Source organism: Mus musculus, chromosome 4, assembly GCF_000001635.26.
Source record: "Mus musculus strain C57BL/6J chromosome 4, GRCm38.p6 C57BL/6J".
NCBI classification, from domain to species: domain Eukaryota; kingdom Metazoa; phylum Chordata; class Mammalia; order Rodentia; family Muridae; genus Mus; species Mus musculus.
In genome coordinates, this window is record NC_000070.6 from 27,215,681 (window position 1) to 27,228,446 (window position 12,766).

A 12,766-nucleotide genomic window follows, 5' to 3' on the forward strand; every position below is an offset into this window, starting at 1 on the left:
GTGAAATCAACCAAGTGGAAACAAGAAGTACTATTCAAAGAATTAACCAAACGAGGAGTTGGTTCTTTGAGAAAATCAACAAGATAGATAAACCCTTAGCTAGACTCACTAGAGGGCACAGGGACAAAATCCTAATTAACAAAATCAGAAATGAAAAGGGAGACATAACAACAGATCCTGAAGAAATCCAAAACACCATCAGATCCTTCTACAAAAGGCTATACTCAACAAAACTGGAAAACCTGGACGAAATGGACAAATTTCTGGACAGATACCAGGTACCAAAGTTGAATCAGGATCAAGTTGACCTTCTAAACAGTCCCATATCCCCTAAAGAAATAGAAGCAGTTATTAATAGTCTCCCAGCCAAAAAAACCCCAGGACCAGACAGGTTTAGTGCAGAGTTCTATCAGACCTTCAAAGAAGATCTAATTCCAGTTCTGCACAAACTTTTTCACAAGATAGAAGTAGAAGGTACTCTACCCAACTCATTTTATGAAGCCACTATTACTCTGATACCTAAACCACAGAAAGATCCAACAAAGATAGAGAACTTCAGACCAATTTCTCTTATGAATATCGATGCAAAAATCCTCAATAAAATTCTTGCTAACCGAATCCAAGAACACATTAAAGCAATCATCCATCCTGACCAAGTAGGTTTTATTCCAGGGATGCAGGGATGGTTTAATATACGAAAATCCATCAATGTAATCCATTATATAAACAAACTCAAAGACAAAAACCACATGATCATCTCGTTAGATACAGAAAAAGCATTTGACAAGATCCAACACCCATTCATGATAAAAGTTTTGGAAAAATCAGGAATTCAAGGCCCATACCTAAACATGATAAAAGCAATCTACAGCAAACCAGTAGCCAACATCAAAGTAAATGGAGAGAAGCTGGAAACAATCCCACTAAAATCAAGGACTAGACAAGGCTGCCCACTTTCTCCCTACCTTTTCAACATAGTACTTGAAGTATTAGCCAGAGCAATTTGACAACAAAAGGAGATCAAGGGGATACAAATTGGAAAAGAGGAAGTCAAAATATCACTTTTTGCAGATGATATATTAGTATATATAAGTGACCCTAAAAATTCCACCAGAGAACTCCTAAACCTGATAAACAGCTTCTGTGAAGTAGCTGGATATAAAATAAACTCAAACAAGTCAATGGCCTTTCTCTATACAAAGAATAAACAGACTGAGAAAGAAATTAGGGAAACAACACCCTTCTCAATAGTCACAAATAATATAAAATATCTTGGCGTGACTCTAACTAAAGAAGTGAAAGATCTGTATGATAAAAACTTCAAATCTCTGAAGAAAGAAATTAAAGAGGATCTCAGAAGATGGAAAGACCTCCCATGCTCATGCATTGGCAGGATCAACATTGTAAAAATGGCTATCTTGCCAAAAGCAATCTACAGATTCAATGCAATCCCCATCAAAATTCCAACTCAATTCTTCAACGAATTAGAAGGAGCAATTTGCAAATTCATCTGGAATAACAAAAAACCTAGGATAGCAAAAACTCTTCTCAAGGATAAAGGAACCTCTGTTGGAATCACCATGCCTGACCTAAAGCTTTACTACAGAGCAATTGTGATAAAAACTGCATGGTACTGGTAAAGAGACAGACAAGTAGACCAATGGAATAGAATTGAAGACCCAGAAATGAACCCACACACCTATGGTCACTTGATCTTCGACAAGGGAGCTAAAACCATCCAGTGGAAGACAGACAGCATTTTCAACAATTGGTGCTGGCACAACTGGTTGTTATCATGTAGAAGAATGTGAATCTATCCATACTTAAATCCTTGTACTAAGCTCAAATCTAAGTGGATCAAGGAACTTCACATAAAACCAGAGACACTGAAACTCATAGAGGAGAAAGTGGGGAAAAGCCTTGAAGATATGGGTACAGGGGAAAAATTCCTGAACAGAATAGCAATGACTTGTGCTGTAAGATCGAGAATTGACAAATGGGACCTAATGAAACTCCAATGTTTCTGCAAGGCAAAAGACACCGTCAATAAGACAAAAAGACCACCAACAGATTGGGAAAGGATCTTTACCTATCCTAAATCCGATAGGGGACTAATATCCACCATATATAAAGAACTCAAGAAGGTGGACTTCAGAAAATCAAATAACCCCATTTAAAAATGGGGCTCAGAATTGAACAAAGAATTCTCTCCTGAAGAATACCGAATGGCAGAGAAGCACCTGAAAAAATGTTCAACATCCTTAATCATCAGGGAAATGCAAATCAAAACAACCCTGAGATTCCACCTCACACCAGTCAGAATGGCTAAGTTCAAAAATTCAGGTGACAGCAGATGCTGGCGTGGATGTGGAGAAAGAGGAACACTCCTCCATTGTTGGAGGGATTGCAGGCTTGTACAACCACTCTGGAAATCAGTCTGGCAGTTCCTCAGAAAATTGGACATAATACTACCGGAGGATCCAGCAATACCTCTCCTGGGCATATATTCAGAAGATGCCCCAATTGGTAAGAAGGACACATGCTCCACTATGTTCATAGCAGCCTTATTTTTAATAGCCAGAAGCTGGAAAGAACCAAGATGCCCCTCAACAGAGGAATGGATACAGAAAATGTGGTACATCTACACAATGGAGTACTACTCAGCTATTAAAAAGAATGAATTTATGAAATTCCTAGCCAAATGGATGGACCTGGAGGGCATCATCCTGAGTGAGGTATCACATTCACAAAGGAACTCACACAATATGTACTCACTGATAAGTGGATATTAGCCCAAAACCTTTTATATCCAAGATATAAGATACAATTTCCTAAACACATGAAACTCAAGAAAAATGAAGACTGAATTTGGACACTATGCCCCTCCTTAGAAGTGGGAACAAAACACCCTTGGAAGGAGTTACAGAGACAAAGTTTGGAGCTGAGATGAAAGGATGGACCATGTAGAGACTGCCATATCCAGGGATCCACCCCATAATCAGCATCCAAATGCTGACACCATTGCATACACTAGCAAGATTTTATTGAAAGGACCCAGATGTAGCTGTCTCTTGTGAGACTAGGCCGGGGCCTAGCAAACACAGAAGTGGATGCTCACAGTCAGCTATTGGATGGATCACAGGGCTCCCAATGGAGCAGCTAGAGAAAGTACCCAAGGAGCTAAAGGGATCTGCAACCCTATAGGTAGAACAACATTATGAACTAACCAGTACCCCGGAGCTCTTGTCTCTAGCTGCATATGTATCAAAAGATGGCCTAGTCGGCCATCACTGGAAAGAGAGGCCCATTAGACATGAAAACTTTATATGCCCCAGTACAGGGGAACGCCAGGGCCAAAAAGGGGGAGTGGGTGGGTAGTGGAGTGGGGGTGGGTGGCTATCGGGGACTTTTGGTATAGCATTGGAAATGTAAATGAGCTATATACCTAATAAAAATGGAAAAGAAAAAAAAAAAAGAAAAACACATTTTCTGTATCCGTTCTTCTGTCATGGGATATCTAGGTTGTTTCCAGCTTCTGGCTATCATAAATAAGGTAGGTATGAACATAGTGGAACACATTCCCTTATGGCATGGTGGGGCATCTTTTGGGTATATTTCCAATTTTCTGAGGAAACTCCAGATTGATTTCCAGAAGGATTGTACCAGTTTGCAATCCCACCAGCAATGGAGGAGTGTTCCTCTTTCTCCATATCCTTCCCAACATGTGCTGTCTACTGAGCTTTTGATCTTAGCCACTCTGATTGGTGTAAGGTTATATCTCAGGATCATTTTGATTTGCATTTCTCTGATCACTAAGGACTTTGAACATTTATTTAGGTGCTTCTCAGCCATTCAAGATTCTTCCGTTGTGAATTCTAGGATGAGGTCTATACTCCATTTTTTTATTGGGTTGTTTGCTTTTTTGGTGATTAACTTCTTGAGTTTTATATATACATATATACATATATGTATAAATAAATAAATATATATATATATTTAAAAATGTAACGTTTATTTCTTGCAACTGTGTTTTCATACAATCATCTTAAGTATTATGGTACAGTTGTATTAAAGATAGCAAACACACTCAAGAAATTTTAAAATAAACCACATATTACGTAATTTTAAACACATTTAACAATACTATATGTGATATTTGATGTCAAACTTCATTTTGGCATACAATTCATTTGTCCTTTTTTTTCTGCAGTGAAGAAATATACACCATACCTGAAGTTCAGGAGACAGGAAATCATTATTAATGTCAATCATCAATTTCAACCAGTCAGAAACACCACAGTGCTCTGGAATTATCCTGATCATTTATAGTCAAAGTAAAATAGAGTTTGTAGCAGCCAAAGTCAGTACCAAGGGTTCAAAATAGGCCTTGAAAGTTGACTATCTCCACAATACATTAGAAAGGAAAGAACTGGAAACTCAGGAATTCCATTTGAATAGAAAGCTGGGATATTCTTAACCTTGTTGTCTGTCCTTCCAAAGCAGAGACACCTGTCACATGATCTATAAAGTCAGCCACACCTCATCTAGGCAAAGATGGCTGATCTTCCTCACATTCCTTTACATTTCTCAATGAGTCTCTTTAATTATTATGTCTTTTGGGTATCACATGCAGCCCAGACTAGCTTTAGATGTGATCCTTCTGTCTCTGCAGTGCTGGGATTAGAAGTGTGAGATACTAGACCTAATAAATTAGTTCTTAGATAGGGTCTCTGTGTATAGCCAGGATAGCCTCAAATTCCATTCTCCAGCACGAATCTTTGTGCTGTGAGCCACCCTGCCCAGTTGTAGTTAAACTTCAGAGGGCAGAAACAGCAAAAATGATAATGCAGTTTTCATTTTAATAAAAGAAGCCCTTCTAATTTATATAATGTGCTAATGAAGAAACAAAAACAAAATCTGTGTTTCTTTCTATCCTCAAAACATAAACACCACACACAAACAAACAAACAAACAAAAAAGGAGTCTAGAATTTCTTATCTAGTTTTGTTTTTGAGACACAGTCTCTGTAGCCCAGGTTGGCCTCTCACTACAACTCTCTTGCCTCTACTAGGATTATAGGTGTGAGCCCTCTTGCCTGGCTTTGAAAATGCATTTTATAAGGGAACAAGAAGGAATGTGTCCAAGATGTGCTGGTAAAATGTTATCTCAGGCAGTGAATAAGTAAATACTGTTTCCTTTTTGAAGATCACAGACACAAATTCACATGAAGACCAAACTCATTTAAACAGACATGGTAGCTCCGTCCTATAATTCAAGTCCTCAGGAGGCTGAAGCAAGAGGATGGCTGTGAATTTAAGACTAGCCTGTGCTATACTCCAAGTTCCTGGCCAATATGGAATACATAGAGAATAAGACCTAGAGATTTGAAACAAATAATAGCAGATGATCTTTCCCCTTCCCTTCAGAGATCCCTGATGCCACTTTTGAGTCCACTGTGCCATAGCCTGTTTCAGCTGCATGACTTTGTCTACAGAAGTCTCCACTGTAACAGGGATGGAAGGCAGGAGACTCAAAGAATTCAGCCAAGCTGCACAAGTCAGGGTATAGCCCAAGATCGTTTTATGCCTCATTCACTAATCAAATGAGATGATTAAACTATGTTGTACCCAGCACAAGTAGCACTGACATTTTAGGACCCATGAACTTGGAAGGTTTCATTATAAACCAGCCTTCAGGTACACTTTACTCCCATCCAATGGCTAGGTAAGAATTTGATTAGAGAGTCTAAAGTGTTCAGTAACTGCATTAAAATAATAATGGCTCCTTCTCTGTATTTATTTTTAGAGAATTAAAATTGGCCACAGATTCTATGCAAGTTTTCTCATAAAAGGTACTGTTTATTTCTCCATTCCTGGACTCTGGGCTGATTTTATTTACTAACCCATTTTCAAGTATTTATTCACCTTAATTGTATGTATATGGATGTTTTGCATGTACCTATGTTTGTGAACCACGTGCGTGCCTGGTACCCAAGAAGATCAGATGAGGGTGTCAGATCTTGTGCCACTAGAGCAACAGACTTCTGTGAGCCATTATGTAGTTTTTAGGAAGCAAACTCAAGTCCTCTGGAAGACCAACCTAGGCTCTTTGCCACTGTGATAGCTCTCCAGCTAGTTGTTTGAACTGAAAGTCAAAGTGTTCCGTTTCTAAGCTACAGAATAGAAGGTTGCAGGTTGTCTCTAGATTGTCTGGAACTACACGACCTGGAACTGTGGCTTGGAGCGGTATGAGGCCATCTGTGTTAGATGGATTTCTCTCACTATAACAAGATTCCTGTGGTAATCACCTGATAAAGAGAAAAGGGTTATTTTTGGCTCACAGTTTTTGAGATTTTAGTCCATAACTGATTGGCCCCATTCGGTACTAACTCACCAGTGAGGCATGCAGTAAGTCAGGACACTGTGTAGGAGCAAATGGTCAAACCAAAGGGCTTGCTGAAGTAGCCACTGCTGCAGCAGTTGCTCATGCTGCTCCTACTCGCTGCAGACAGGATCTTGATCTCCTTGCTGGGGCTGACTGACATAAAGCTGGTAGATTTCCGACTGTCGTGGCTCTGCTTCCTCAGACAGAAGGGACTGTCATGTGTCTCCTGAGAGAATGGGGACTTCTCATTGAGCAGCTCCATCAGCCTTCGCCTCCAAAGGATGTTCATTTTGAATTGGTAGAGGAGGTTACTGTCCACAAACGGGTGCTTGTTAGACACTTCCTATTCCTCAACATCCCGGAAGGAACGAGTTCCTTATATTTTGGATATTAGATCACTATAGGATATGTGGTTAGTGAAGATTCTTTCCCAATCTATAGGTTGCCGATTTATCTTATTGATTATGGCCATTGCCATATAGAAGCGTTCCAGTTTTCTGAGGTCCAATTTATCAATTCTTGATCCTAGAGCATGAGCCATTGGAGTTTTGTTTAGGAAATTTCTTCCTGTGCCAATGAGTTCAATGCTCATTCCCACTTTCTCACCTGTTAGATTCAGTGTATCTGGTTTTATGTTGAGGTGACTGATCCACTCGGGCTTGAACTTTGTGCAAGGTGAAAAATATGGTTCTATTTTCATTTTTTCTTCACACAGACATCCAATTAGACCAGCACCATTTATTGAAGATGCTTTCTTTTTTCCATTGTTTATTTTGGCATCTTTGTCAAATATCAACTGACCATAAGTGTGTGGCTTTATTTCTGAGTCTTCAATTCTACTCCATTGATCATCTCTGTCTCTGTATCAGTACTATGCATTTTTTTTTTAATCACTATAGCTCTGTAGCTCTGTAGTAAAGCTTGAGGTAAGAAATAGTGATTCCCTCAGCTTTTTATTTTTTTTGATTTAATTGTTAAGAATTGTTTTAGTTATTCTGGGTTTTGCTTTTCCAGATGAATTTGAGAACTGCTCTTTCCATATCTTTGAAGAATTGTTACTCTGGTCTAATTTACAACTTGAGATAAAGAATTATTCAATCCAGTTTGCAAAAATATATTCCCTACTTCATAGATTTCTGTCAATTACAACATTCCAGGAACTTTTATGTTGTCCACTATGGATGACTACCTGTTCAGTGTAGTAAAACAGATTGAATAAAGTATTTTTAGGTACAGGGTGTATTTTATATATTTACTAGCTAGAGCATGAAGAAACAAGTCTCTTTCATATGACAGGGTTTCTTATTTCTGTTAGTTTATAAATTTCACTTGCACAACCTTTAAACATTCAGGCATATTTAATATCTTACTTTATCATATCTGCTGGATGGTTAATGTAATACCTAAGTCAATGCATTCTACAACAGAAATATATGCATATGGACTATAAAATGATACAAAAACCACTCAAGTAAGTGATAATTCTTCTTTATTTTATATTTATATCTTAATAATATAGTAGAGATCTTGAAAGTGTATGTGACATTAAAATAGAGGAGGTCTATTCCAGAACATATTATATCATTTTCTCCTTGTTCTTTAAAAGTCAAGAAGGGCTACGATAGCTGATTGCAGTATGAGCATTTGACTATCAGACATACAGATTTTTCCTGATATAAATAACTTTAGAACATAGAATTATGGTAGTGCTCCATTTGCCTTTAATTCCTCCTGCAAACTTATTAAGCGATGTGAGCGTGTGTGCATGTCTTTGTGTGTGTGTGTGTGTATGTGTGTGTGTGTGTGTGTGTGTGCGCGCCAAAGAACCACAGTTTAGGAGAACATGGTTAAATAATGAGCCTTGACTTCAAGATTCAAACTTTTTGTTACTTTCCAAAAAGCTATTTACCTCAAGGAATATTATTTATTAATTAGGTCTATGCTTATTGAATGGCTATTAAATATAGGCATTATGATACACAATAGATTGGGTTGAGAAAGGAAATACACTGAGACACAATACAGAAATTTATGACAGATAAAAACAAATGTTGAAGAGTGTGCTGTTTCTGAGAGTTTAGGATAAAATAAGAGTCAGAGGAATAAGCCTAGTGCACAGACTATTGAATAAATGACTTCTGTTATTTAAATCGTGAGTTATCAGCTAAAATTCCCTATGTGGAGCTGTCAATCCCTAGTCTAAGCGTTATGTACGCTCCAAAGCATGTCATAGGCTCATAGGTTTATAGGTTCAGGAAATCGTATCACTTCTCCTCTTCTCACTTTGCTTTGCTGCTTTTTCCATCATCTTCTGTTTTCTTGTAAGATCTCGTTTTTCTCGGCTTTGAATTTTGAGTTGCATTATTTTAAATTACTAGGAGCTTATTTCAGATACAGCCAAGACTGGCTATGCTTCATGAATATCTCTACACATTTTTATATCACTTCATCCCCTGAAGTTTTTGTACCTATAGGTTTCTTTGGCTCTGAATATCAAACAAAAACTAAAGTGGACTGCGCTCACAGGCTTCTCACTCAAATGTTTCTAGGGTTCAGCAGAGGCATCTTAAAGTTTTGTCAGGTCTTGTGGACCTTAGATATTTTTCCCTTCCACACTTTTGATGTGCTTTACACTAAATTCTTTGAAATGCCAAGGTCGGACTATAAGGTGCTGAGAATGTGGGGAAGCAATTTTTGTTTCATGGGTTCTGAGTTAGGATTCTGGAGTTTGCATTTTGGTTACCACTGCTACTCATCCATGGATAAATGGACATTGGGGTTCCAGAAGGTGCTCTTTTTTTTAAATCTAAGGCATAAAATTTCAAAACCTTCTTATTACACAGTGTCTTCATCTATTTCTAAGACATTGATTGGACTTTTGAAATAAAATGCAAGAAAGATGACATTTATCATTAATATGCAAAACCTCTCTGTCTCTCCTTTCTCTGGATGTGTGTGTGTGGACGCACGCGCTATATTTCTATATTATTTTGAATATTTCTTTAATACTAAATCCTGTTTAAATTAAAAACTAAGGATATGGATGTGACATATATCAGAAACTGAGTCATTGCAAAGTTCTGTGCTTGAGGAAGAATTTCTTAAAGAAAAGAGGCACAAATAGTATTTAAAACAGTACTTGTCACTAAAAACTAATATCCTGTGGTTAAAGAAACAGATTTAACTAAAGTAATTAAAAATTACCTACTGTTATTATGCTGGAGGTTTGTTTTATAAATTGTTGTTAAAATTTCCATGTTTTTATAAAGTTTTCTCTACACATCAGATTCCAGACAATCTTTTACATTGGGTGTGGAAATCTTTGAAATGGTGATAACTAACCTCTACAAGACATCCACACAATGTTTAACAAACAATCTTTGTCTTTTATTCTGAACTCTCTCTCTTTGTTCCTTTGTTTCTTTTGTTACTTTTATTTTAATTTTTGCAGTCTGCTCATTACACCTTCTTGTCTGTCCTCCCACAGTTTTCATCCCATTCCTCTCCCTGTGTCCTAGAGGAGGTTCCCAGGACCCAACCCCATTTCTACATCAGACTTTCATGCTCCCTGAGCCTTAAATCTCTAGAGGGTTAGGTGCATCTTCTCTCACTGAAGCTAGACCAGGCAGTCCTCTGTTTTGTATGTGTGGAACCCTTGAAACAGCTAGTGTATGCTGCCTGGTTGGTGGCTCAGTGTCTGAGAGACCTCAGGGAATCTGGGGTAGTTGAGATTGCAGATCTTCCTATTGGGTAGCCCTCCTCCTCCTCAGCTTCTTCAAGTCTTTCCCTAACTCAAAAATAGGGGTCCCACACTTCAGTCCATTTGTTGTATATAAATATCTTCATCTGTCTTAGTCAGCTCCTTGTTGGACAAATAAGAGGACAGCCATGCTAGGTTCCTGTCTACAAGCATACCATAGTATCAATAATTATGTCAAGTATTGGAGCCTTCCCTTGATATGGATCCGAAGTTGGGCCAGTCACTGGACTTTCTTTCCATTTCTTTTCCATTTTCCACTGGTCTGTTCTCCTTTTTTTTCCCTGCCTTTCTTTTAGACAGAAACAGTCAGTGTTTTTGACTATGGAATGGAAACCCCATCTCTTCACTTGATCCCCTATTTTTCTAGTTGAGATTGACCCCAAATGGCAATCGGCAGTTAGAAAAATTAAAATAGATCCATATTTGTTACCTTGAAAAAAAGCTCAAATCCAAGTGGATAAAGGACTGCAACGTAACACCAGATGTACCAAATATAAAAACTGTATGATATTGGTACAGAGACAGACATGTTGATCAATGAAATAGAATTGAAGACCCAGAAATAAAACCACAAACATAATCATACTTGATCTTTGACATATCAGAAAAGTATACAATGGAAAAAGAAGGCATCTTCAATAAATGGTGCTGGAATAACTGGAAGTCTGTATGTAGAAAAATGAAAATAGGCCCATATTTGTCACCTTGCACAAATCTAAAGTCCAAGTGGATCAAGGACCTCAACATAAAACCAGATACCTAAATCTAATAGAGGAGAAGGTTGAAAAAGAGCCTTGGACTCATTTGGAAAGGAGGAAATATCCTAAATAGAACTTCAATGGCTCATGCTATAAGATGAAGAATTGATAAATGGGACCTCATGAAACTGGAAAGCTTTTGTAAGTCAAAGGACATAGTCAATAGGACAAATCTGCAACCTACTGAATGGGGGAAAAAAGCCTTCACTAACCCCACATCCAATAAAGGGCAATTATGCAAAATAAATAAAGAACTCAAGAAACTAACCACCTTCACAACAGAGGAATTTTGAATAGCTGAAAAGCACCTGGAGAAATGTTCTAAGTCCTCAGTGATCAGAAATGCAAATCAAAGCAACCCTGATTCCACCATACACCAATCCGAATGGCTAAGATCAAAAACTCTGGTGACAGCACATGCTAGTCAGGATATGGAGAAAGGGGAACACTTTTTCATTTATGATGTGATTGCAAACTGGGTCAACCACTCTGGAAATCAATCTGGAGTTTCCTCAGGAAATTTGGTATAGATCTAACTTAAGTCCCAGCAATACCACTCTTTGAAATATATCCAAAAGGTGCCCTACCATGCCACAGGGACACATGTTCCACTATCATCATAGCTGCCCTGTTTGTGATTGTAAGAAGCTGGAAATAACCCAGTTGTCCCCTGACCAAAGAATGGATACAGAAAATGTGGTTCATTTACACAATTGAATACTACTCAACTATTAAGAACAGGGACATCCTGAACACTGCAGGGAAATGGGTGGAACTAGAAAATATCCTAAGTGAGGTAACTCACACCCAAAACAACATGCATGATATACACTCATAAGTGTATATCATAATAAGTGGATATTAGTCAAACAAATTAGTACAGAATACCCAATATATAGTTCACAGAACTCAAAATGCTCAACAAGCTGAAGGGCCCAAGTGATAATGCCTCAATCCCACTTGTGAGGGAGATGAAAGCAAGGGGCAAGGGAGGTAGGAACCTGGATGTCAACTGAGGGGGTAGGAGAAAATGATTACGTATCAGGTGATAGAAAAGAACTCAAGGCCCATGAACCAGCAGAAAGAATGGAAACAGACAACCTCATGCAACAAAAACAGAGAAGACCCCAAGGAAAGGAGATCCAGGGAAAGGTCCAAAGTGGAATATTACACAAGGGAAGGTCCCAAACCTCACATTATTATTGAGGTCAAGGAGCACTCACAAAAGAGAACTCTAAAAGACCCTAGGATCAGCTGAAAGAGTTATATGCAGATATTTACACACAACCACTGGACAAAAGTGGATGACCCTTGTGGTCGAATTAGGGAAAACTTGGAAGAAGCTGAGGAGGAGAGTGACCCTATAGGAGGACCAGCAATCTCAATTAACCTGAACCCCGAATCTCTCAGGTCTGGACCACCAACCAGCCAGCACACATCAGCTGATATGAGGCCTCCATTAAATATTAAGCAGAGGACTACTGGGTGTGTGTTCAGTCAGAGAAGATGCCCTAAGAGACTAGAGGCACCAGGGAGTTTAGAGGTATGTTGGAGTAGGGGTGTAGGGTTGGGGAAAACTTCCTGGAGACAGGGGCATGGGGAGGATTTATAGGATGGGGATCAGTCATATGGTGGAATCGGAGAGGAATAAAATCTTGAGTGTAAAAATAAAAGATTAAATAAAATTATGTGTGTGTGTGTTTGAAACAAACAAACAAACAAAAAAATCAAAACAAAAAATGAATTTTAGCAAGCAGAAAGGCCAAGTGAGGATGCTTCAAGCCCACCTAAAAGAGGGAAGAAAATAATCATGAGAGTTATAGGGAGAGAGGGACCTGTGTGGGAGAAGGAAGAGGGATGGACA